The sequence below is a fragment of the Schistocerca cancellata genome, chromosome 6 (assembly GCF_023864275.1).
Source record: "Schistocerca cancellata isolate TAMUIC-IGC-003103 chromosome 6, iqSchCanc2.1, whole genome shotgun sequence".
In the NCBI taxonomy this organism is placed as follows: Eukaryota; Metazoa; Arthropoda; class Insecta; order Orthoptera; family Acrididae; genus Schistocerca; species Schistocerca cancellata.
In genome coordinates, this window is record NC_064631.1 from 485,031,364 (window position 1) to 485,057,868 (window position 26,505).

The window sequence follows — 26,505 nt, forward strand, 5'->3', positions numbered from 1 at the left end:
TTCAAAAGAGCGCGTGAATCGGATCGATCAACATCCCCACAGTTCGGTAGCTTTGGGGGTGAGTAATTTCTTGTCCGGTGAGCTTAAGAGATCGGTCTGTGAAACTGTAAGTGTGGTCATTTGCGTCCACAGCTTCCTTGTTAATACATTGCGAGCCTCCGTTGTCCATATTTGGTGAATGCAGAGATAAAATATTCAGATTCTACCACGTGTACACAAACCCCTGTAAACCTGTGACATTAGTTCTTTACAACCCAACATTTTGAGACGTTTGCTGAGAAGCTTCCTAGACTCATGCGCTATTTAGAATCCGAAGTAGCCGCATGGTTACCGAGGCTTAATATTCTATCTCAGAGTTCTTTTTACTCTCTATAATAACTTGCCGAAGGTTTTTCACCGTAGTTTTTGCCAGTACTTTGATAATATACAATTTTACGTATCTATACTGTAATTGATCTTTTAAGTCGCTTTAATGTTCTTTAATTTTCTATTGGTGGATGTACATGAATGGTACACGGCAGCCGTGCAGGAAACAGATTGATTCCCAGAATGTGTAAACATGTAAGCTGTTGCTTATCCGTGCAGTTCTCCGGGGAAAAAAAGCTGAACGCTTGATAAATTCCAAGAAGCAATTTTCTGACACGACAAATATTTTGCGTAACAGCACGCAGTATGGAGATTTTCCAACTGAGTTCAGACACAGGTCGTTACAGTTGCAGTCGAGATATCTCGAGAGAAAATGATGGTATTTAAACATTTTTTCTATGCTTTACATTTCACCAACCAGTATAATCTAACTTTGGTAAAAGGGGGAAGGTTGCCGTCGACGTCACTCATTAGCGACTGAACAAAAGCTAATGGACAGAGATGAGGCAGGAAATTTGCCATGATCTGTGAAGGCATTATCCCAGCATTCGCGTGAATTTTGGGAACCGCGGTAACTCTATGTGGCTATTCCTCTCCATTTCCTACCACAGCCTTTGCTGCCTTGTCTCGGACCCCACAGCGGGAGAAGAGGAAGCTGTTACTAGTAAGCAGTTTGTGTTAGACGTTTGATGGCCCCTTTTTGGGCAATTGCGTCATTTCAAGGCAATGAACCAAATGCGCATTCCCTGTATATCTCGGGAGGAATTGTCAGCCAGGTGGAACAGCCCACCTTGGTACATTTGAGTCCACAGGTTGCAGTTACCTGCAGATCGCCGCCGATGTCGGCACCAACGACATCAGCTGGGTTTAGGTTCTCAGTTCTTTCCTGGGACTGATGGAAGTGTTTAAGACACTTAGCGTCACTCGTGAGGTTTCCGCACACATGTCGAATCCTCTCATTCTTCTAAGGCCTAGATCAAAGGCTTTTTTGGTTCTGTGACGAGCTCGGCTGTTGACTCCCCGACCTACGTTACACAATGAAGGCATATAAGTTGTCTGGATAGTTAAAAAGTGCTTTGTATGTTAGCGACTCGAAGACCCCAATAACAAAACGAGCATCACATACCACATATTAAAACAGACCGCATAGCAAATTTACAAAATTAATTATCTGCCGACTTGTTTGCAGCTGAGTCCGAGAACTCTTGTCTTTCCTTGAAAGCAGCCGCCCCAAGGAACTGAGGTGTGCACTGGAGATTTGTACCCATTCTAGCGGAGTTGGGCAGTGGTCAGCGCACCCGACTCTCGGAACGACAGAGTTTGAAATCCATTGTTCAACCTATCCGGTTTTACACTGAAGAGCCAAAGGAACTGGTACACCAGCCTAATATCGTGTAGGGCCCCCGCGCGCACGCAAAAGTGCCACAACACGACGTGACACGGACTCAACTATGTCTGAAGTCCCGGCGGGGTCAGGGATTTTCTCTGCCTCGTGATAGCTAGGTGTTATGTGTTGTCCTTAGGTTAGTTAGGTTTAAGTAGTTCTAAGTTCTAGGGGACTGACGACCATAGATGTTAAGTCCCATAGTGCTCAGAGCCATGTCTGAAGTAGTGCTAGAGGGAATTGACACCATGACTGCTGCAGGGCTGTCCATAAATACGTAAGAGAACGAGTGGGTGGAGATCTCTTTTTTGAACCGCACGTTGCAAGGCATGTGAGATCTTCTCAATAATGTTCGTGTCTGGGGAGTTTGGTGGCCAGCGGAAGCGTTTAAACTCAGAAGAGTATTCTTGGATCCACTCTGTAGCAATTCTACAACGTTAGGGGTGTCACATTGTCGTGCTGGAATTGCCCAAGTACGTCGGAATGCACAATCGACACGAATAGTTGCAGGTGATCAGACAGGATGCTTGTGTACGTGTGACCTGCCAGAATTGTATCTAGACGTATCGGGGGTCCCATATCACTCCAACTGCACACGCGCTACACCATTACAGAGCCTCCGCCAACTCGAACAGTTCCCTCCTGACATGCAGGGCCATGGATTCATGAGGTTGTCTCCATACCCGTACATGTCCATCCGCTCGATACAGTTTGAAACGAGACTCGTCCGACCAGGCGACATGTTTCCAGTCATCAACAGTCCAATGTCGGTGTTGACGGGCCCAGGCGAGGCGTAAACCTTTGTGTAGTGTACGCATCGAGGATACACGAGTGGACCTTCGGCCCCGAAAGCCCTTATCGATGATGTTCCGTTGAATGGTTCGCACACTGACACTTGTTGATGGCCCAGCATTGAAATCCGCAGCAATTTGCGGAAGGATTGCACTTCTGTCACGTTGAACGATTCTCTTCAGTCGTCGTTAGTTCCTTTCTTGCTAGACCTCCTCCGCTCGCAGTGACGTCGGAGATTTGACGTTTTACGGGATTCCAGATATTCACAGTACACTCGTTTGATGGTCGTACGGAAAAATCCCCACTTCATCGCTAGCTCGGAGATGCTGTGTCCCGTTGCTCGTGCGCCGACCATAACACCACGTTTAAACTCACTTAAATCTTGATAACCTGCCATTGTAGCAGCAGTAACCGATCTAACAACTGCGCCGGCTTGTCTTATATAAGCATTGCCGACCGCAGCGCCGTATTCTGCATGTTTACATGTGTCTGTAATTGAATACGCATACCTATACCAGTTTGTTTGGCGCTTAAGTGTTTTTTTTTTTCGTGGTACCCTAAATCTCTTACGGCAAGTGCCGAGACGGTTGCTTCGAATAGGTCATGGCGATTTTCTTCTCCAATTCGAGCACATACTTCGTGTGTAATGACGTCGTCATCCTGGATTTCGTCGTCATAAGCGTCTATCATTTTCGTAATTGGTTTCCCAGCCATCTAGATGTGAAATCCCTCTACCACAAAGATGATGTCGTTGCAGGGATAAATATTGTGCTGGTGTGGAAGCTGTCAGCTGTGATTTTTGGCCTAGTTTAAAATTTTCGTGATATCTTGTGTAACAACTTCGTGGCATAACACTGTCGCCAGTTGTTTCTGCTCGCCGTGCTTCGCTTATGTCGACCAGTCGTTCTGGTAGATGCTAAACGATGCTACGTAAAAGAAAGCCTTATAATCTGGTCGTTGCCCAGTCACGTTTATACTCGGTGCTCAACAGTCCAGTTTCTGTCATTACATTATGAAGAAGTCATTTGGTAGTCTCCTGTTTGGATATATTGTTCGGAAGACTGTGCCCTAAACGATGCACTCTTCGGCACCTGTTTCTGTTCGAGCATTTCAGTTGCTCCGCAATGTTTTACATGTTTTGCTTACAAAAGAGGTTAAATTTGTTACGTCGTATACCCGTACGAGGTGTGAAGGAACGCCCAGCGATTTGTCGCCAAGGACCGGTTGTAGTCGTTCGTCTACCTTAAGTAAATGCTAATAACGACGTGATGTGTCATAAGCATCTGATTTACTATAAACGTTTTGTATCTCGTCGTATGCCCTCAACATAACGACGACGTCCCGGTTTTGACACTAGAGGGGCTCCCCAGCACCGTGTTTCTTTTTTCTTTTTTGTAAACTGTTAAATAAGGCATGATATCCGAACGACTGGCACTCAAGTACTCGTACTTTTCGGCGCAAAGTTTATTTCTGTTACATTCCCCGCCATGTAACAGTGGTATCTAAAAACGTCAACTACGCTAGGAGCTTCGTAAGAATATAGATTTTTTACACTCTGACAAACAAAACTACTTGTAATGACAGTAATATTTTTAAGACGTGGTTAATTTTAATTGACATTGGTGAATTTGGCCGTGAGGTAAGGAAAGTTAGTCGCTTACCTCATGGACAGAGGAGTAAGTAGCGTGACCAATGCTGGGTTAGAGATATGAGAAGGGGATTTTTTTAAAAAATTGTTTATCCTCCAGTACTGACAACTGAAGTGCGTGAAGGGCTCAACCGATCCACTGCTGAGATACAGACACGGAAGAAACATGGATTCGTTAAAGCGCAGTATGGAGATAGTCATGTCCATATGCGGTACTTATGTGTAGCAAGGAAAACGAAGTTAAATGAAGATGGTTGTAATACAGCACCATGAGTAGAAGAAAAATTACATCCAAAATATTTAGTAACATTTGTGATCGTGGTTTATATTCATTTGTAGATATAAGTAGAGGTACTGTATCATCCACCAACGTAGATAACACATCAAAACTTCCTCAGGCAGTTACAACACTTTGAGGCCCCTCAGGGTGACAGCAATGTGAAGCAGACACAGTAGACACGAAGTGTTCCGAAAGATACCGCCTTTCGACGATCAATGCTTGGGGACCGGGTGCCAGCTTATCGCGCCCTTACCATAACTAGTCTATTGGGGGCTCATAACGCACTAATTTATGTAGGTTACCAGTTAGTGATAAGATCGGTACATATGTGGTCCGACGTGCCGCCCCATAATGTCAGTATTGGCTCTTGAGCAAAAAAGTTTGAAGACCATTGGCATACGCGTATGTTGCGAAAGGTGAATGGCTGACTGGCTTGTTTCGCAGGAACATACACTCCTACGCGAGATAAACGATGCAGCCAGTCCACATTCTACCTCGAACATTTTTTTTTTTTTTTTTTAATTCAGCCAACTGGTTTCGCGAAGGCATCATCACATATATTTCAAAGATTCCCTTTTAAATTCTATCGGTATGTCCTTCACACTTACTCATAAGCTCTGCCTATCTGCTACGGTTCTAGTAGCGCGTGTAGGAATGCCAACGATGTCTGATGTCAGGCGTACCCAAGGGCCCAGATACTGGACAGTGCTTAGGTCGAACTAGTGACTTACAAGCTGGTTATCTCAACAGAAATTTTGCACTTTGCATTATTCCCCCTAACAAATCCTAATCTTCCAGTTGCCTCCCCAGCTACAAACTGTGTATGTTTGCTCCATTTCGTATCTCGTCGTAGTGTTACCCCTAAGTATGTACAGTATGTGACATTCTCCAGTAGTTTACCGCTAGCCCTTTTTAGCTCATAATTTTTAACTTTCTTTAAAAGTTACCACTCAGGGCAGAAAGTAGAAATTTGTATTGGAGATTCTTTTCCATTCATTATGACTTGCTGGCTTGTATCAGACAAAAATTATATGCACACATCGTAACTATTACTTTATATCAACATACCTTGTGTGTCGATAAAGTGCTTGTGTAAAACACCTTTCGGTAACCTAGAAAGATTGAAACTACCTGTTCTCTTGCGCCTGTTTCCAAGACAGCGTGTCTTAAAGGGGAGTGCTGTACCTCATAGGAATACTTTTTCCTGAACCTGTTCCGGTCCTTTCTTGTGTCAGAATGTTAATATTTCGAACTCGAGATATGCTCTTGAGTCATCTAATAAGCAAATCGGTCTGTAATTCTGTGCGTCTTTTTATATTTTCCGTACAAGCTTGAAAGACTTGCACTCTTTCCCATCCATGTTGGAAAGGGGCTATTCCCGCTACGTATTCATGTAAAATATAGCAGGAATCCACCAGGGACTGATTTTTGTCGGATCTGCTTTTGCCTGGCGTAGTGCAGCAACTCGACGTGACATGGACTCAACAAGTCGCTGGAAGTCACTTGCAGAAATATTGATCCCTACGGCCTCTATACCTGTCCATAATTGCGAAAGTGTTGCCGTTGCAGGATTTTGTGCACGACCTGACCTCTCGACTATGTCATATAAATGTTCAGTGGCATTCATGTTGGGCGATGTGGGTGGCCAAATCGTTCGCTCGAACTGTCCAGAAAGTTCTTCAAATCAATCGCGAACAGTTGTGGCCCGGTGACATGTTTGGGCACATGAAGTCCATGAATGGCAGTAAATAGTCTCCAATTAGCCGAACATAACCAAGACCCAGTCCATATATGTAAACACAGCCCACACCATGATGGAACCACAACGAGCTTGTACAGTGCCTTGTTGACAGCTGGGATCAATGGCTTCGTGGGGTCTGCGCCGCACTCGAACTCTAACACCAACTCTTACCAAATGCAGTCGGGACTCATTTGACCAGGCCACGGTTTCCCAACTAGGGTCCAACTGATGTTGTCACGAGACCAGGAGAGGCGCCGTAGGTGCTGTCGTGCTGTTAGCAAAAGCACTCGCGACGGTCGACTGCTGACATAGACCACAAACGCCAAATTTTGTCGCACTGTACTTGACGGATACGTTCGCCATACGTGCCACATTGTCTGTCAGCAAGACAAATGTGCGCAAACGGTATCCGTGGTGAGAGATAATGTCTGAGATTTGGTATTCTCGGCACACTCTTAACACTGTGGATTTTGGAACACTGAATTCCGTAACAATTTCCTAAATGGAATCTCCCAAACGTCTGGCTCCAACTGGCAACGTGATTTCGAAGTCCGTTAATTATCGTCGTGCGGTCATAATCACGTCGGAAACTTGTTCCCATAAATCACATGAGTACAAATGACGGTTCCGGTAATGCACTTTTATACCTTGCGTATACCGCCATTGGATATGTGCATATATCGCTATCACATGGTTTCTCTCACCTCAGTGTGTGTACACACACACCACTTCAGATATTTGTATTATCATTCGTGTTTGCACTATGGATTCCCACCTGCCTGTCTTACCGGCGATTGCATTACAGAACTATCAGGACGCTAGGCAGAAGCAGAAACTTGCGTGCGGCAGTTTTTTCGAGGCGAGCGGGAGCAGAAAGGAGGTGGTCTTGCTCGGCAGCCGGCCTGGTCGCGTTCGCCTCGCCGTCTATTATTGTCAGGTGGTGGGGGGCAGTAGCAGTAGCAGCAGCAGTGGTAGTTGCATCTCTGCCGCCCGCGAGTCATCTGACGAGCCGTGTCCCTGCCGCCTCCCGTCGCGACCTCCCCCTCTCCCCCCCCACCCCCCCCCCCCAGCTGCCAAATTAGTGCGAGGCCGCCAGAGCGCGGCAGGCAGAGTGGCGGGCAGTGCGGCGCGAGGCGTCGGCAACGTCGGTTGGCGAGGGCGGCGCGGCCATGCTGATGCAGCAGCCGCAGCAGTCGCACGAGGCAGAGCAGCGCCGCCCGCACGCGCTCGTGCTGCCCCTGCAGAGCTGTGAGTACCGTCTGCGTGTGCCATCCGACGGCAGTGTTACACTCACGTGCTGACCGTATCTTCCATACCACCGAACATTCTGCTTCAGAAACGATTTTCCACCGAAGATGACAAAATCGCTATGGAGACTAAATCTGCAAGGAACAACCATCAGAATGATTTTTACTCTTCGGTATTTTATATTCGCAGCTTGTTTTACAACGTGCGTAACACCCTGACATTGCCCAACATAACATCTCTTGAAGAGAACTGAGCTGACAATCACTGAATGCTGTGGTGTTTTGTAATTCTGCCGTAACGTCGGATCTTACAGACCATACGCACTGTGCCCTCTTAATTGGTGCAACCGTGATAATCTGTTTTAATCGTCTGTTCGTAGTGACATAAGAGCATATAATGTTCCTGGAAATATTTCGCCAGTCAACATCATACAACAGTGAAGCAAAAATTAAATTTACGGATATAGACAGGAAGTCATCTACATGGATACTCAGCAAATCACATTTAAGTGCCTGGCAGAGGGTTCATCGAACCACCTTCACAATTCTCTATTATTCCAATCTCGTATAGCACGCGAAAAGAATGAACACCTGTATCTTTCCGTACGAGCTCTGATTTCCCCTATTTTATCGTGGTGATCCTTCCGCCATATGTAGGTTGGTGTCAACAAAATATTTTCGCATTCGGAGGAGAAAGTTGGTGATTGGAATTTCGTGAGAAGATTCCGTCGCAACGAAAAACGCCTTTCTTTTAATGATTTCCAACCCAAATCCTGTATCATTTCTATGACACTCTCTCCCATAATTCGCAATAATACAAAACTTGCTGCCTTTCTTTGAAATTTTTCGATGTACTCCGTCACTCCTACCCGGTAAGGATCCCATACCGTTGTTGTTGTGTTGTTGTGGTCTTCAGTTCTGAGACTGGTTTGATGCAGCTCTCCATGCTACTCTTTGCTGTGCAAGCTTATTCATCTCCCAGTACCTACTGCAGCCTACATCCTTCTGAATCTGCTTAGTGTATTCATCTCTTGGTCTCCCCGATTTTTACCCTCCACGCTGCCCTCCAGTACTAAATTGGTGGTCCCTTGATGCCTCAGAACATGTCCTACCAACCGATCCCTTCTTCTAGTCAAGTTGTGCCACAATCTCCTACTCTCACCAATTCTGTTCAATACCTCCTCATTAGTTATGTGATCTACCCATCTAATCTTCAGCATTCTTATGTAGCACCACATTTCGAAAGCTTCTATTCTGTTCTTGTCTAAACTATTTATCGTTCACATTTCACTTCCATGCATGACTACACTTTCAGAAACTACTTCCTGAAATTTAAATCTATACTCGATGTTAACAAATTTTTCTTCTTCAGAAACGCTTTCCTTGCCATTGCCAGTCTACATTTTATATCCCATACCACGCAGCAGTATTCTGTAAGAGGACGGACAAGCATAGTGTAGGCAGTCTCCTTAGTAGGTCTGTTACATTTTCTAAGCGTCCTGCCAATAAAACGCAGTCTTTGGTTAGCCTTCGCCACGTTTTCTATTTGTTCGTTCCAGTTTAAGTTGTTCGTAATTGTAATACCTAGGTATTTAGCTGAATTTACGGCTTTTAGATTAGACTGATTTATCGTGTAACCGAAGTTTGACTTTCTTTTAGCACTCATGTGGATGACCTCTCACTTTTCGTTATTTAGGGTCAATTGCCACTTTTCGCGCCATTCAGGTATTTTTTCTAAATCGTTTTGCAGTTTGTTTTAATTTTCTGATGACTTTATTAGTCGATAAACGACAGCGTCATCTGCAAACAACCGAAGACGGCTGCTCAGATTGTCTCCCAAAACGTTTTGGTTTATTACTTCGTGTAATAAGAGGATCACTGCCACGAAAATGATTGATGGCGTAAATAAGAGTGTAGAAAACAAATGTAAACGAGAAAAGTGTGACAGCTGCGAACGCAAAACATTCAGTGCAAAACTGAATTGCCGGCCTTTTTGGAAACCAGGTGAATGGAAAATGTTTCGCCATTGCAAAAAGTACAAAACCTGGAAAACAGGCCTGTACAAAAAAGTAATATTGTCCGGCAGGTCTAAGTTTATATTCACTTTAGCAGAACGGGTTAAACCATGAACAGGGGATGCGAACAAGTGAGATTATGTTTTTCAAATATCTGAACGCAGGGTGGGTTTTGTGAAGATTTGAACGACCACAGTGCCTTATTTTCAGTGGGAGTGATTTTCATTGGCTGCCGCTCTCAACTTGAGATGTGATATAAGATGATGCATTCATTAACATGGTTAAAACAAAGAACAGAATGAAATACGAGGGTCATGCAGTAATTAGAGAGACAGATTGGTCTGGAGAAAAAAGCGTTTATTTTCATAAAACAATACTTCATCTACTTTTCAACATAATCCCCTTGAACATTTATACAGTTGTTTCAACGGGCAGCAAGCTTTTTTTATTCCGGGTGCAAAGATATCTCTATCTTGATGTTTGAACAAATTTCCCACAAACTTTTTCACGTCCTAGTTGTCCTGGAATCTCTTCCTACGTAATGCCTCCTTCAGTACACCAAACAAATGGAAATCACCAGGTGTTGAATCGGGACTGTAAGGAGGATGAGGCAATACTTTCCAGCCCATTTGCCGATGGTTTCACGGGTTAATTGAGCAATATGAGGACGTGCGTTGTCTTGTTGAAGGATCACACCTCTCCACTGGGATCGACGATGTCTCTCTCTCCTGGCTGGCTTCACCTTGTTTAAAAACAAATCCGAGTGGTATTGGCTGTTCATTGTACGCCGCTCTTCGAGATAATCACAAAAAATAGACCTTCAGCATCCCAAAACACCGTCAACATGACTTTTCCTGCTGATGCTTGAGTTTTTAATTTTTTCTCGACAGGTGTGTTGGTGTGTCTTTTTGATTCTGGCTATAGTAGTGAATTCAAGTTTCATCCCAAGTTAAAATTTTGTTGAGGAAGTGCTCTTCTCTTTCATAACGTTCCTTTAGCTCTGTGCACTCTCTCAACATTGTTTCCTTGTGTAGCCGCGTGAACTCGTTTGGGACCCATCTTGCACAGGTTTTGCGGTACTTAAGCTTGTTACAGATAATGTTACGAACTGTACCAGTACTAACTTGAAACTGCGACTAGTCGGGTAGGACGGTGTTTGTCAGTCACTGAGTCGCGACTGCTTTTGAACTGCTGTACCCACTTGTAAAAATTTCCACGATTCATACAACCTTCCCCATAAACTTTAGACATTCTACAGTATATAGTCACTGTTTTCTCGCCTTAGGCTAGTAAAAAACGAATAACAGAACGTTGTTCAACTAATGTGGACGTTTCAAGCGGACTCACCATCTTGAAACGTATTGTTAAGGTTATAAACAAAACAATGTCGATACATCAGCTGATCAGGGCTCATCCCTGTGATGCCAACTTAAAGGACCAAACTTGCTCTACTAACAGTTTTTTTCCCAGACCAAATTGTCTCTTTAATTATTGAATGACCCTCTTCGATCTTTCCCAACTCTCCACGATCACCAGATTAGAATATTCTAGAGACGTTTGGGTTTGTGTTAGAGAGCTGTCGAAGGGACAGTATACTAAGAAAGTTGGACAGTAATTCGGAATTTACGTGCATGAACTCCTGGGACGCTTTCTTTCTATATTTATCGCGATGGATAAGCAACGAAATGATTACACCGTAAGTCTCGCTGTTCAATCAAAACTATATTTCAGTATGTGTGTCAACTTAATGTTGCTGCCAAAATTACCTAGCTGCCATTTTCTGTTCTGAAAAACTAAGTTCACTTCTCATTTTCTTTATAAAAACAAGTTGGTCGTACTTCCTAGAGTCCACAAAACTTCGGTGGTCTCAAGCAGAAAATAATCTCCTTACAGAATGGTGAAATCGCAATAGATTTCATCCACGAAAAGGAAACACATCTTACCGAGTGAGGAAAAAAAAAGCTTTTTGTGCAGAATGTTGGTTAAGCGTGCTGGACCAGGCACGTGAGATAGAGGTCCCTTCCTTATAACTAACTTCTGGGTGTTCGAATTCTTTTTAATTTTTATTAAACTCAAGTACCATTGTGTGTTGTTACGGGTATTTAACTGCCTACGCGTATCTGGGTTGAGTGTGACATGGACACAGTGAGCTTTTCAATTGAATCTGCGCGCAGTGTCGTCAGACAGTGTCCCTCTTATTGGTCTTGTTCTGTTGCCAGATGAACACCCGATATGATGCCAGCACACTTTTTTTGTGGTCGTTTAAAGACGTTAGAGGCGTCATTTGACGCTTGCGTGGAAGGACTGCCAATTCGTTGTTCGCATTAAGAAATCCGTGATGAAACTAGCGGGTGTGTGAGACATTTTCGACAGTGGATAATCTAATAACAGTGTAACAACAAATACCAAAAATCTATTTTTGTATCATTATTCATTTGTACTCATCGTAGTGCTGTATTTGAGGAATGGCTATTAATTATGGCGAGTAGTTAACACAACATTCCAAACAATCCGACAGCAGATACAGCTCTCTTGCGTACCACAAAGACAGTGCTATGAAAGAAGTGTGCCAGGTTGAACTCAAAATTAGTCACCCATGGCACTTGCAAACACAATACCATGCAGTATTCATATTTTATTTGGTTATCAGCGCAATTCAGACGTTACTAGCGCTGAGTCTAGGAGAACCCTATATTCAGCCACTCCATCATTATGAATAATCTCAGAGAAATGCATTGACAAGGAAAATTTTCATCCTCTAAACTGGTACTTTCTCTGAAACAGAATCAACCACGCGATGCTGTGTTTTTCCCACACCATCAATCCGTTTCAAGATCCATCAAGTGCCATTTCGGCCCTAAAGCTTTGCTACAACCCTGTCTTGCAGTGCAGGCTTACTCCAGACGTGTTGATTATGAAGCTGCCACCGGACTGTTTGTGCGATAACAGGATCTTGAAAACACGCATCGAATTCCACCCTTGTTTCGCAGATTTTTCTCTGTCGGGAGTGTTGATTTGCGTAGGATGTCGTAACTTCACATGCCTTCCCTGATACCCAAACTACACTCCTGGAAATTGAAATAAGAACACCGTGAATTCATTGTCCCAGGAAGGGGAAACTTTATTGACACATTCCTGGGGTCAGATACATCACATGATCACACTGACAGAACCACAGGCACATACACACAGGCAACAGAGCATGCACAATGTCGGCACTAGTACAGTGTATATCCACCCTTCGCACCAATGCAGGCTGCTATTCTCCCATGGAGACGATCGTAGAGATGCTGGATGTAGTCCTGTGGAACGGCTTGCCATGCCATTTCCACCTGGCGCCTCGGTTGGACCAGCGTTCGTGCTGGACGTGCAGACCGCGTGAGACGACGCTTCATCCAGTCCCAAACATGCTCAATGGGGGACAGATCCGGAGATCTTGCTGGCCAGGGTAGTTGACTTACACCTTCTAGAGCACGTTGGGTGGCACGGGATACATGCGGACGTGCATTGTCCTGTTGGAACAGCAAGTTCCCTTGCCGGTCTAGGAATGGTAGAACGATGGGTTCGATGACGGTTTGGATGTACCGTGCACTATTCAGTGTCCCCTCGACGATCACCAGTGGTGTACGGCCAGTGCAGGAGATCGCTCCCCACTCCATGATGCTGGGTGTTGGCCCTGTGTGCCTCGGTCGTATGCAGTCCTGATTGTGGCGCTCACCTGCACGGCGCCAAACACGCATACGACCATCATTGGCACCAAGGCAGAAGCGACTCTCATCGCTGAAGACGACACGTCTTCATTCGTCCCTCCATTCACGCCTGTCGCGACACCACTGGAGGCGGGCTGCACGATGTTGGGGCGTGAGCGGAAGACGGCCTAACGGTGTGCGGGACCGTAGCCCGGCTTCATGGAGACGGTTGCGAATGGTCCTCGCCGATACCCCAGGAGCAACAGTGTCCCTAATTTGCTGGGAAGTGGCGGTGCGGTCCCCTACGGCACTGCGTAGGATCCTACGGTCTTGGCGTGAATCCGTGCGTTGCTGCGGTCCGGTCCCAGGTCGACGGGCACGTGCACCTTCCGCCGACCACTGGCGACCACATCGATGTACTGTGGAGACCTCACGCCCCACGTGTTGAGCAATTCGGCGGTACGTCCACCCGGCCTCCCGCATGCCCACTATACGCCCTCGCTCAAAGTCCGTCAACTGCACATACGGTTCACGTCCACGCTGTCGCGGCATGCTACCAGTGTTAAAGACTGCGATGGAGCTCCGTATGCCACGGCAAACTGGCTGACACCGACGGCGGCGGTGCACAAATGCTGCGCAGCTAGCGCCATTCGACGGCCAACACCGCGGTTCCTGGTGTGTCCGCTGTGCCGTGCGTGTGATCATTGCTTGTACAGCCCTCTCGCAGTGTCCGGAGCAAGTATGGTGGGTCTGACACACCGGTGTCAATGTGTTCTTTTTTCCATTTCCAGGAGTGTACATGCCAGTCCACAACGCAATTCTCACCAAGTCTTTTTAGTTAAGTGTCTTATTCCTGATGACGTGAGATTAGTTATACTCGTGATAAAGACACTGTTCCCGGGATAGGATCGATCCAACGTAAGCGACAGGAGGTGGTACGTAGCGCATGGGTTAGCTCACTGGACTCGAATGCTGAGGAGCTCCGTTCAAAACGCCTTCCGACCATCCAGACTTACGATCCCGTCGTTCCCTAAAACGATTAAATCAAAGGATGCGACGGATTTCGTTCCCCTACGTTGACCTGTCAGAGGCTGAGCTCCGCCGTTGATGGGACGCCAAACTCTGATCTACCTTTTATAGTACAGCTGAGTAGAAATCAACCTGAAGTCTGATTTGAACATCTCGATACTTCACCAGCTGTGGATCTATTAGAGCAGATTTCTTCCTAAAGCTGCTACCCACTCTCCCTTCGATCCATGCATTCCAAATCGAAGATTAGTCACCTATTTTAGGGGGAATTGGGAGGGGGGACGTAATTACATGTAAGCAAGGTTCAACAAAACGTCGTAATCACGTTTTTAAGTGGAAAAAAAGGAAGGAGGGCAGATAGGTGATCGGGCCACCACGTCTTAGGTTGTTTACTTGCCTCGGCAGCCTCTGTCGCGTAAGATCACTGTGTACTGCTGTGGCCATAGAAATACAATAAGGGAAGTTTTCATGGCGTCACAGACTTAAAGCCGACGTCTGCCGTGTTAATTGCCCCAAACATTAGCTTCTGGCCGAAGCGTTTTGATCAGAAAAGCCAGCTTGTGACATTTACGGGTGTACTAATCATTCAGATTGTAGTCTAAAGTGTAAAAGAATCACATTTCATTTGTAAGTGCCATCGTTCAAGCGGTGTTTTCTTTTATATACATTAATTTTGGTTCCGCTGTTAAATTGTAATGTAGTTGTTTTATTTCTAGCATTTGATTTTAGATTGCCTATCAGTCCAACTCGAAAAGATCTCTGGGTGGACGCTGTGTGTGTGTGTGTGTGTGTGTGTGTGTGTGTGTGTGTGTGTGTGTGTTTACGAAAACAGCCTTTTCGCTTCATATACTTCTCGTCTTGGTCATTCGAAAGGTATAACAAATACGAAGTTACATTAACGAGGCGAAATCCGTCGTATTACTGGATCAAAAATGGTTTTAAGGCAAGGAAAAGTCTGAAAATGTCTTCCTGACACCATGTTATCCAGGAAAGCACTGTATATTTTTCGGTTTATTCAATTTATTCTGTTTATATAAATTGAGATCAAGAAGCAATCGTAAACAGTAAGTCTTTAGCGCCATCTCCTCGTATTATACCTCCCTGACTGTTGCGCTCGGCCCGCCTGTGCCCATTTACGATTACAGAGGGAAACAAAAATAACCAGCGTTTTATGATTTGACGGACAGGGAAGGACAGCTGCGTCAGTGTCCTACGTTAAACTGCAAACATCTCGCGTCCTGTCGAGTGAGAGTCTGCGTTAACAGTGATCCATCTGCGGCGGCCTCCTGGTTCTTGTTCAAGAATGTCTGTGTGTCAAATCTCGCTTCACCTTCTCCTCCTATGTTGTTCCGTACTCGCGCATAACAAAGCATCCGAAAGCAGACTGATTAAATCTTACAGTGTGCCAGCTGAACCTACTCCCCCAGCAAACTGTCAGGAGAACCAGCTCTCAGAAGAATAATCTGCCGGTAGTACTAGGTTTCTGCTTTCACAACATTTTCTTTTTCCCAAACAAACTTCGCATCGTCATCGCTGATAAGTTAAGGGTATAGTACGTTGCCTGCAACCATCTGCTCTGCTGCATACGTGACCTTTGGTGTGATGTCACGTCTGCGCCAAGTAGGCGTCGTCTTCGCAGAGCCGTTGACCTTGTTTGTGGTTCGGCATATTTGTCACACTGTGCCGAAACCACTGGTCGCAGCCACATGCTACGACCGCGACGCAGTTTCCATTCTGGCATCTAGACCTGCTAAACCAAAAAAGGCAAACTTAATACACTGCCGAACAAGCAAGTTGCACTCTTCACTAAAGCATTAAATTTGTTTAACACGTGTCCAACAATGATAAAAATTAAGATTTCTCTAAATGTGTTGTAGGGTTGCGGAATCTTAGGCTATTTGCGTTTTCTTCCCCTAATAAACTCACAACAGTTATGAACACAGTTTCAGCAAACATCAGCGATCGTGAGGATTTTGACAGGCCAAGCCATCTGTATAACCATGCACTAGAGCCTCATTCACATGGATTGTTAAAAGACGTACGGTTACGTTTGAATTTAGCTTCTGATTTTTTAATCGTTAGCGATAAACTGCACAAACAAGAGTTCTGACTGAAAGACTTTTCAGTTAAAATGGATAAACTTTTAAATTCAGTGCAAACAAAAATATTCCTTAGATGAAGTTGACAGCTGACTCTCGTTATTGAGTAATAGTACGTACAATATGTATCGTCGATAACGCCACTTTTGTAGCAGACCGAACTAACAACGTCGCCAACGTATTTCTCCTCACACACAACGTAAGCAGTAGCGATTGTGAAATTACTCACATTCTCAGGCTTGTGTGCAAGCGCATCGACAGCTGTTTTTTTCTGCGTTAATGCTCAAAAAAGTGAAACTTCCAGCCGCACTTGTCTTCCTGGGTACAGATATGGAGGTTCGTGGCACCAGTGATGTTATGGAACCAGTATCAATTACTTTACTTTTTAATATAATTTCCATTACACGTCTCTACTTTTCATCGGTTGAGAACTATCGTTAAATGACTTTTTACTAATGTATCATGGTAGCTGAGAGCATTTGTGCGTCCGACTCTGCAGATATTTTCGAATGTAGAAAATGCTCGTCTCCAGATGTAAAAATTACTAAGACATTAATACTGTAAAGGAAGTAGTCAACCGCCGTGTACTCTCGTAAAAAATTCAAACTGCCATCAACCCGAAGGTTTGTTTGAACACCACAATGCTTTGCTAGGAATGACGCTATTGGAGGTGGTATGCATTTTCATTCCTTAGGTCTTTGAGCTGACTTAGGCAGTCAATTATAGCAGGACCTGCAGATTACATTAAACATTGCAAAAAGTGAAAGAATTGGTGACTCAAAACTCCTCGGACTGACCTCGAATTTTACGCTAGATCTTTTGATCTTCACCACTGAGCAACTATTCGGTGGCAGTAGGGTAAAATACCCTACTGCCACCGAATAGTTAATACTAATTTTCATTTGATGAACTGGAGAGGTCTTACGGTGAAATAACCAAGTGTCGAATTCCGACGTTCGATGTCCGATACCCCCGCGACTTGCACATTGTCAACGTATCAAATTCCAGTGATTTTTTTTTTCTTTGGGAGCACATTTCAACAAAAAATTAAAAGAAAATACTAGTTTCTTCTTGACGAAGTTTGTCGTACCGCGATGTATGATTCCTCATCTCTTAACATCAACTTAATGGCATTCCATATAGTAGTGAATGAGTAATCAGTTCGATTCCTTTCTCTCTGTCACCCCCGATCGCACGTGTGTGCATTTGTGCTGGAGCAGCAGGACATATAAGGGGAATATTTATGTCTTGCTGCGTCAAAGCAAAACGCAGAATTTCCAATCCCTCTACCAACATGGCGTCTCCAACTAATGTCGTCCCAGCACAGAGGTAGTACGTAAATCTGGAGCTCACTCCTTTAACGGAACTGCAGTGAAACAGGCTAAGGTTCTCTGTCACTGAAATGAGTTCCGTAGTGTATAGAGATGCCAGGTACGTTTTTATTATGCACATTGCTTCAGGTAAAATAGCGAACCGAATAATGTATTGTGTAGTAATGCGTACGCCTGCATGAATCACTCACATAGTTACCCATCGTTCTTGTTGGTCAAAAGACACTGGTGTGCAAAAGTTAAGGGCGAAAGTAATATTCACATCATGTGTCATCCCTGAAAACAAGCAATAAGGGAAGGAGTACAGTGTCACAATAACGTTGACCTGTGGGTGTACCCTGTTCAAAGGTTTGAACGTCAATACACCCATTCAACATTACTCCGTAACACTTAGACCGCCAAAATGACCATGTTCAACAGTGTTCTTGGATGCATTACGTGCACTCACCTCCTGCCAGATGAGGTTACGTCGGGAATCGCTACTCAGACTGAATCTACCATTATCCGAGAAGAGCGCCCGACATTACTCCTCGTTGGTCCGGTACCTTGCTCTTAGTACAATCGCGTCGGCGCAACGTTCTGGTTGTTGGCCAAAGAGAGAACCCCCAGGTAGTTGCCGTGCCACGGTGGAGCGTGAGATTGCGTGCCTTGCAGTCCAGTTAAATGTGGTACTCGTCAAACAATGCTGCGAGTAGTCGTCTAGTCGCCAACCACACTTCGTCGTCCTTCCACTTTCCACATGATTCTTCTCTGCGTGAAGTAATAAAAGTTTTACCTCCAGGCCATATTTAATGAAGAGCCACACCATAGCTAGACCACTACTGCTCGCTGACTGACACACGCTGTCTTTTTCCGTTCCTTCAGCTGCCTCATGTTGCGGTGTCAGCCCCCATGTGGCATGCTGACCTCACGCCATGTGACGTCCAATTTTCTGTGCACGATTGGGAGACGTCCGACAACATGTGCCCGCACTTTTCATTTCCAACTAGTTGATAATATGGTATGTTACTTTATCGATCTCGTCCTTAAATTTTGCAAAGCAGTGTACAGTGCTTTATCGCTTTTAAATTTAGTTACAGTTTTATCAAAAGCCAAATTATATTTTCCTAAGCTCAATAATAATTTTCATTGCTCGCAGACTGGCGATCTCTGCATTCCATACAACTGTGAGCTGCACTCCCTTCGACTTTAGACTGAACTTTCTGTCGCGAACCACATCGCTAGGCGGTCATTCGATACGAAGTCGGTGACATAGGATATGATTTCTCTCTCTCTCTAGTCATGCAGTTGTCCCCTGAAAGAAAGTAATAAAATGTTTCTGTAACGTAATGATAGCACGCTATTAGGATGTTCTCCCACATTATTGTGAACAAAATCTGAATATTGATTTTGTTATCTGTATTACCAAACGGCTAGAACGCTGAACGCTAACCCGGTTCCAGTTGCCTTCGTAACTTTAATTATCAGTTTTTCGTATCAAATGACCGAATTTAAAAAGGTGTTATAATCTGCTCAATACTGGGTGTAATCTTATGTTAAAGATTTAACACAATAAGCCAATTATTACAGTTCGAAAATGTGTATATTCCTTGAGGCATCATCAACTCGTCGTACGCAAATACCCAGACTCTTCATCCCAGTATTTGAGAATGAGAGCACTTACCGACCTACAACAAACTTTAAGTTTATCGCTTACTTCATTTTGGCTGTTCATACAGTAAAACGTCAACATTAGGCATCACGTTTTATCACACTTTTACTTATAAATCAGTTCACAACACATTTTGTTGACAGTATCCACACATACCACGGAGTGTATCTGCAAAATTATATCATTGTATGACACATGCTTCGGGAGATATGATGTCATAAACACTGAGTTGCATGAAAAACAAACTTAAATGGAGCGCAAATTATCCAGTCTATACTCACCCCCGGGTATTCAATTTCTTTTTAAAGAACCAGGAATGGGGGGGGGGGTGTTACTAATAATTAATAACCGAAAGTAAGAGTTTTGGCGTGCGTTTGTATTTTATGCTTGACATCTTATGACGTCATACGTCATACGTCAGCCACTGTATCTTCACATAACTAAGACGTGATGCGTTGGAATAGAATCATGGCTCCCAAGAGTCAGGAACGTTACACACACCTTGTTTCTCTGTAGTTAGTAACAGGGTAAACCCTTTTCGAATATTGTTTTTCTGCTGCGAGATACCCTAAGCTTTTGCGCGTAGTTTCAGACCCGCGACCCACGAATTTATGTGAGCATGGACATACTAATGCTAGTTGAGCGCCACTCGAAATTAGCTCCTATCAATGGGAAACGTTACTACATTTCAGTTTTCGAAAAAAATTGAGGTAGGATAGGTTGCGAACCATGTGGAATCATTAGAATCTTGGGAGTACCAAGCATTGGCATGAGAAAGAGATGTAAGGGAGGGGTTCTCCTCCCTCCCCCTCTTTCTCACGTCCATCAGATACTGATTAGTACCATGTCCACCCAGAAACATTTGTTGTGAAATGTCAAAACCATTTCGCCATTCACTGCGAAAGAAAAATGAGTTTTATCTCCTCCTCTCACTCCCTTTTGATCAGAAGATAGGTACGCTCTTGTTTACAAATCACGGAGATAGATAAATTTTATTATGTACTAGCATTTTGTCAGCAGTTTGCCCACATATGCATACAGGAAATATATATTGCACACATTTCCTCCACTGCATCCCCCCTCTTTCCATCATCTCATCCCGCTCCCTCTTTCCATCGTCTCCTCCTCCCCCTCCCTCATTTCCATCTCCTCCTTCTGCCTCTCTCTTTTTCCATTTTCTTCTTCCCCTATCTCTTTGTCCACCTCGTCCTCCCCCTATCTCCTCCTCCCCTATCTTTCCGTCCCCTTCCCCCTATCTTTCCATCTCCGCTCATATCTTTCCATCTCTCCTCCTGTCTTTCCATCTCCTCCCCCCTGTCTTTCCATCTCCTTCCCCCTGTCTTTCCATCTCCTTCCCCCTGTCTTTCCATCTCCTTCCCCCTGTCTTTCCATCTCCTTCCCCCTGTCTTTCCATCTCCTTTCCCCTGTCTTTCCATCTCCTTCCCCCTGTCTTTCCATCTCCTCCCCCCCTTTCTTTCCATCTCCTCACCCCCTGTCTTTCCATCTCCTCCTCCCCCTATCTTTCCATCTCCTCCTCCCCCTATCTTTCCATCTCCTCCTCCCCCTATCTTTCCATCTCCTCCTCCCCCTATCTTTCCATCTCCTCCTCCCCCTATCTTTCCATCTCCTCCTCCCCCTATCTTTCCATCTCCTCCTCCCCCTATCTTTCCATCTCCTCCTCCCCCTATCTTTTCATCTCCTCCTCCCCCTATCTTTTCATCTCCTCCTCCCCCTATCTTTTCATCTCCTCCTCCCCCTATCTTTCCATCTCCTCCTCCCCCTATCTTTCCATCTCCTCCTCCCCCTATCTTTCCATCTCCTCCTCCCCCTATCTTTCTGTTTCCTCATCCCCCCTCTCTCTGTCCATCTTCCCTCCCCCCCCCCCCTTTCTATCCACACATTCCGATACTACCTGTACAACGTTTCTGTTATGCCAGGCAGCCTCGATATCAGGTGTTACCAATGCTTTTTCACTACAGCCCATGCGTGTTTAGGAGCTAAATGGTACTTACCCACAAAACAGTTCTTTCCAGAGAGTATGTGTACCAAATTTGACTGAAATAGGTCCAATGGTTTAGGAGGAGAGTGGAATTATATATAATTGTCTCAACCTAACAGATTCTGGGAAATCGGAAAGTTAGCGATTTCGATCTATTGCAGATTCCTAGAGGAGGAAAGCCTTTCCCTAGGGGCAGTTTGCTAAATGGTATAATCCTATGTCCAGATATCACTCAACTTGGTACATGTGGGTTGGAATCAAGTGTGTTCTAGTATTTACTACTCTTTGGCTAGATAATTAAAAACTGTCGCGAAATTTAAATATTTCAAATAAATAAAATTTTGTTGTGAACTAAGGAGAAAAAGTGAACAGCTTACATGTCTACAAACCTGGACATGGTTTTTAACGCTAAGTGCTTCATAGTGGATATATGGGATGGACAAACTGACACCTATTTCATATCCATGTACCGAGCGAAATGACTCAGTGGGAAGACTCGCATCTGGCTAGATGGCGGTTCAAATCCCTGTCCAGCCTTCCAGGTTTCGGTTCATGTGGTTTCCAGCCCAAATCTAGAATGAAAATTCCGGGATAGGTCCTTTGAATGAAAAAAAAAAAGACTCCAATTAGACTTTGTGTTCAATCTGTAATGACTTCTTGGTTTATGGGTCGTTAAACCCTATCTATATTCCCTTTTCCTCCCTTCGGTTCCACATATATGGACGACCATATCCTCTCGATTGACATTGTGAAAGTCGTTCTGGTGAAGTGCACAGCCTTGTTCCTGCTGATTCGTCAATGTTTCATTATTTCATTACGAAGTTGCAAAACAGCGACACACTTCACAAAACACATCAGAACTGCTTCATAGAGATGATCCCTTAAGGATCCATAGCCATGTCCGGCAGTTGTGAGTCCCAGTACCTCACACGATGTTATCGTACTAATGGTACGCGTCGAGGTCATCCACCAAGAGAAGTGTCTTCATAAATGTAGACTAAATTTGGTTTGTAGCTTTCTGTGCGCAGCCAATGTCATAAATTATTAATTCATACGTTTTTATTGGATATACTGGCGTAGCACAACGCATTTCAGGCTATCGTCTGTCATCTGTTGACTTGTTTTGTCTTAAGTTTTAACGCACGACATATCTACACGTTGTCAAAGAAAATAAGACGAAACCAGTATTAGTTTGTTTGCAGTTGCCGATGTGTGTCGTTTGTTTACCATTTGCACGCTATCTTTAATTGATGCGTGTATCGTCAGAAAGCAGTGCCACGCTTTTATATCAGTGTCGTCTTGTGGTGTGAAGACGTAGCCTAACATGGACCATTTTGTAACAAATTCTGTGTTTTTGCAGGCGTAAATAATGCATCTCACAGTTAATAAACACCTTTTATTTCGGCATGTCCACTCATTTCAGACAAATTTGCCTACCGTCGTGAAATGGGCTGGAAAATGACTTTTATGCAATATGCTTGGTGCAGCGAATTTGTCAGCTTCGATAATATCAGTAATAATTACGTGGCAGTTCTGACTGGAATGAAACACAGTTAATCAAGCAAGAACGTTAAACAAAATAGTTTAAATGGCTCTGAGCACTATGGGACTTAACTTCTAAGGTCATCAGTCCCCTAGAACTTAGAACTACTTAAACCTAACTAACCTAAGGACATCACACACATCCATGCCCGAGGCAGGATTCGAACCTGCGACCGTAGCGTCGCGCGGTTCCAGTCTGTAGCGCCTTTAACCGCTTGGCCACCCCGGCCGGCACGTTAAACAAATATTGGCTATAGACCTCTCGTTCATTCGTCGTGTAAAGCAGGCTTATAGTGGCTGCTGACACGAACTGATCACCAAACACGTCTACAGTTCTTCATTCCATTTTAGAAGATTCTTAGGAGAGTTCTTTTGTGGTTAAAGTGAGAAAAATTGTTAAACGTGGTCGTAGAGAATTGAGTTATTTGTATTTTTTTTAACAGGACTTTATTTTATTGTCTCCTCTGAGAAAGTGTTAAAACACGCGACTATAAAAGATCTCAGTTTTTCGTAAAGCAATTCAAAATATAAAGACTTGCGCAGAGTCAAAAGAACGTCGTTCCTCAGCTGTTAGATGCGCAAATCCTTCAGCTGGTACGTGGTAGTAGACCACATTCCATCACGCAGCTGATAGCGGGAACAGTACAAAACCGTGTTTTCTAGTAAACGGCGCATTTCCTAGTCACTTGTTCAGTGGACTGTAGGAATTATTCCTGGAAGGGTGTGGACGTCGCCGTATTGACTTTTCCATTTCAAACTAGCAGCTGCTTTTCTTGGCAACACTGCGAGTCGTGTAAGGCGATGAATTCACGAACTGAGACGAATCTTTAGATGTGTGGTGAATTGTTGGAATGCAGAGGGTATGCGAATCGTAATGCAACTCCTATAGAGCACCTTAATGTAAAAATAATTACGCAGCTGATTTAACCGTGTCGTATTTTGTTGTATGGGAGTGCTGTTAGCCGACATACTCAAGAGACGGCACTACAGCGGCAAATAAAAAATACGTATCTGATGTGCCTGACGCGAAAATACTGTTTGCGGTTTATTGCCGCCGTAAATTCAGACATATTAGGGACTCGTCCGTGAAAGCAGAGAGCATTGTCGCGATGTTCTCCACGCATTATAAGACGATATTACAGGAATCGTGAGCCCGTCACGACAAGGTGGGCATTTCGCCGCTACCAGTAGGGAGAGCGCGGTACCGACATGGTCACCGCACGTACTGAAGGCTCTCTGCGGCACGTGCCCATTATTATGACAGGTAATTACAGAAATGCTGCAGTGCGCCTGATTTACGTATCCTGCTGTGGCAGGTTCAATTTAAGACTGATCTTACTCGAATCGTAATTTTCTTTGGGCAGCTGCAATTCCACAGTGCTACCTATGCTTTTGGGCGTCAAGATAAATTTTAGAAGACGAGTAAGTATTTTACGTGATCCCATCATATGCCCGTACGTTCTGCTGGGTAAATTAGATGACATACACGTACCAGGTGAATTACTTAAAGATGTTACACTTCAAGAAGGGTTGGAAACTGGCTAAAATGTGACTGCGCGACAGTAAAAGTCTATCTGCAAGTGCTGAATTGCCCGCAGCACGTGTTTGCTTGCTGGCGGATTTCGTAAATGGGCCCAGTTCTGTGCCAATTAGGAGTGACTACATTTGTTGATTTAGGTTTTTGGACGAAAACGTGCTCTATAACAATGAACATGGCTTCTCGAAACAGAGATCTTAACGAAACTCAATCCTCTCTGTTCGTCCATGAGAACCACAGCTACGTAGACGACGGTGCCAAGGTTGATGCCGTATTTCTTACGATATAGTTCCGCACTGCCCTTCTCTAGTGAACAGAATACGAGCTTACCTAGTCTCTGACCGGACATGTTTGGATTCAGGTCTTCCTAGAGGATTGAACTTTAACGTTTATTTAAATGGGACGAAATCGACAGAAGGTAATTCCAAGAGTACCCCGGACCTTTTTTGTTTGTAATATATTGGGTGCTTCACAAAGCATGCTACATACTTCTAGAGGTTGTAGAGGGGACTCAGTAGATCAGATTTCACACATCGTCGTTCAGTGATAACAAAATCGAATCAGATTACAAAGATCTTGGCAATATGAATCCACTTACCAGTATGAGTTTGAGCTTCAAAATTATAGGCACCGGCGCCGCCTCTTAATGTTGGTATATACAGGATGAGTCCATGATGATTATGATAATAATAATAATGATAGTGATTATGATGATAACGGATGAGTGGATGGCGCTGCCAGAGTAGCCTCTGTCAGTGCCAACCGTTACGTTGAAACTCTCATCTGCCGACAGGTGTTATTGATATATCTTGATGGGGACAGCTGAAAATGTGTGCCCCGACCGGGACTCGAACCCGGGCTCTCCTGCTTACATGGCAGACGCTCTGTCCATCTGAGCCACCGACGACACAGATGAATAGCGCGACTGCAGGGACTTACCTCTTGCACGTTTCCCGTGAGACCCACATTCCTAACTGTCCACAATCTACATGTGTAATGCTCCTAATAGATATTTGCCCATCCACTCGTTACTCGCGCCCACTAAGGTGACGATTCCCATAAGAGTTTGGGCAACCTGTGCAGATTCGCACAGACGAAGGTCAATGGCTGGGTAGCCTTTTAACTATATATGAAGATAGTAAATGTTCCCGAAAGAACAGATACCAATGATGACCGCGCAGCTTCTCTAGAATAAATAATTAGTTGAAACCCTAAGCTGCCGACAGGTGTTGTTGAGTAATGAGTAGATGGGCAAATATCTATTAGGAACATCACGTATGTAGATTGTAGACAGTTGGTAATGTGGCTCTCACGGGAAGTGTGCAAGGGATAAGTCCCTGCAGTCGCGCTATTCACCTGTGTCCTCGGTGGCTCAGATGGATAGAGCGTCTGCCATGTAAGCAGGAGAGCCCGGGTTCGAGTCTCGGTCGAGGCACACATTTTCAGCTGTCCACATCAAGGTATATCAACAACACCTGTCGGCAGCTGAGGGTTTCAACTAATTATCATTTATTCTTTCGAGAACATTTACTATCTTCATATATAGTTACTTGAAGTCATATCCGATGGCTTGACGCCAGGAGTAACACCGCTGTCGCTCTCAAAGACATTGGAAGAACTGGACCTCTCTCTAGGTCGCCACAATACTCGCCGTCGACTGTTTTCCGGTGTAGCGTAGAACCGCGATTCATCGCTGAAATCAATGCGACGTCATTCATTAGCAGTCCATGCTTCCCATTACTCCAAACGAAGCCGTTCGTGTTGTGCTGTTAACGGCAGCCTGCACATGGGAAGGTGATTCCCTAGTCCAGCTGCTGCTAGTCTCCGACCAGTGGTGCGGGATGACACAGAATGTTCCAGGGATTCCATTACTTGCTCTCGCATGGCAGGCGGATGACGATCCTCCCTTGTGGCGGTGAGGAGCGGTCGTCCGGAACCTTGACGACGAGTGCGCCTACCTTCACGGTCTAATGTAGTTCAACATCGAGGTACTGTCACACTCGAAAGCCCCACTAATCTGGATATTGCACGATTCGACCAGCTGGCCATTGGAGCCCCACAGTGAAGCTTCTTTCAAACTGTCAGGTGCTGATAGCGCTGTCTCACATGAATACGTGGTATCTCAGAGTTCTTCAGTGATCATTCAATATCTGAC

The 26,505-nt window shown here is 44.6% G+C and overlaps 1 protein-coding gene and 1 non-coding gene across 2 annotated transcripts in view; one reads left to right on the plus strand and one right to left on the minus strand.

Moving 5' to 3' along the window:
- Positions 1-26,505, plus strand: part of LOC126088606 (LIM domain-containing protein jub) — a 200,796-nt gene that overhangs the window by 102,257 nt on the left and 72,034 nt on the right. The window lies entirely within an intron of this gene.
- Positions 25,184-25,258, minus strand: Trnat-ugu (transfer RNA threonine (anticodon UGU)). The gene has a single exon. It is a non-coding gene; the product is annotated as a tRNA-Thr (tRNA).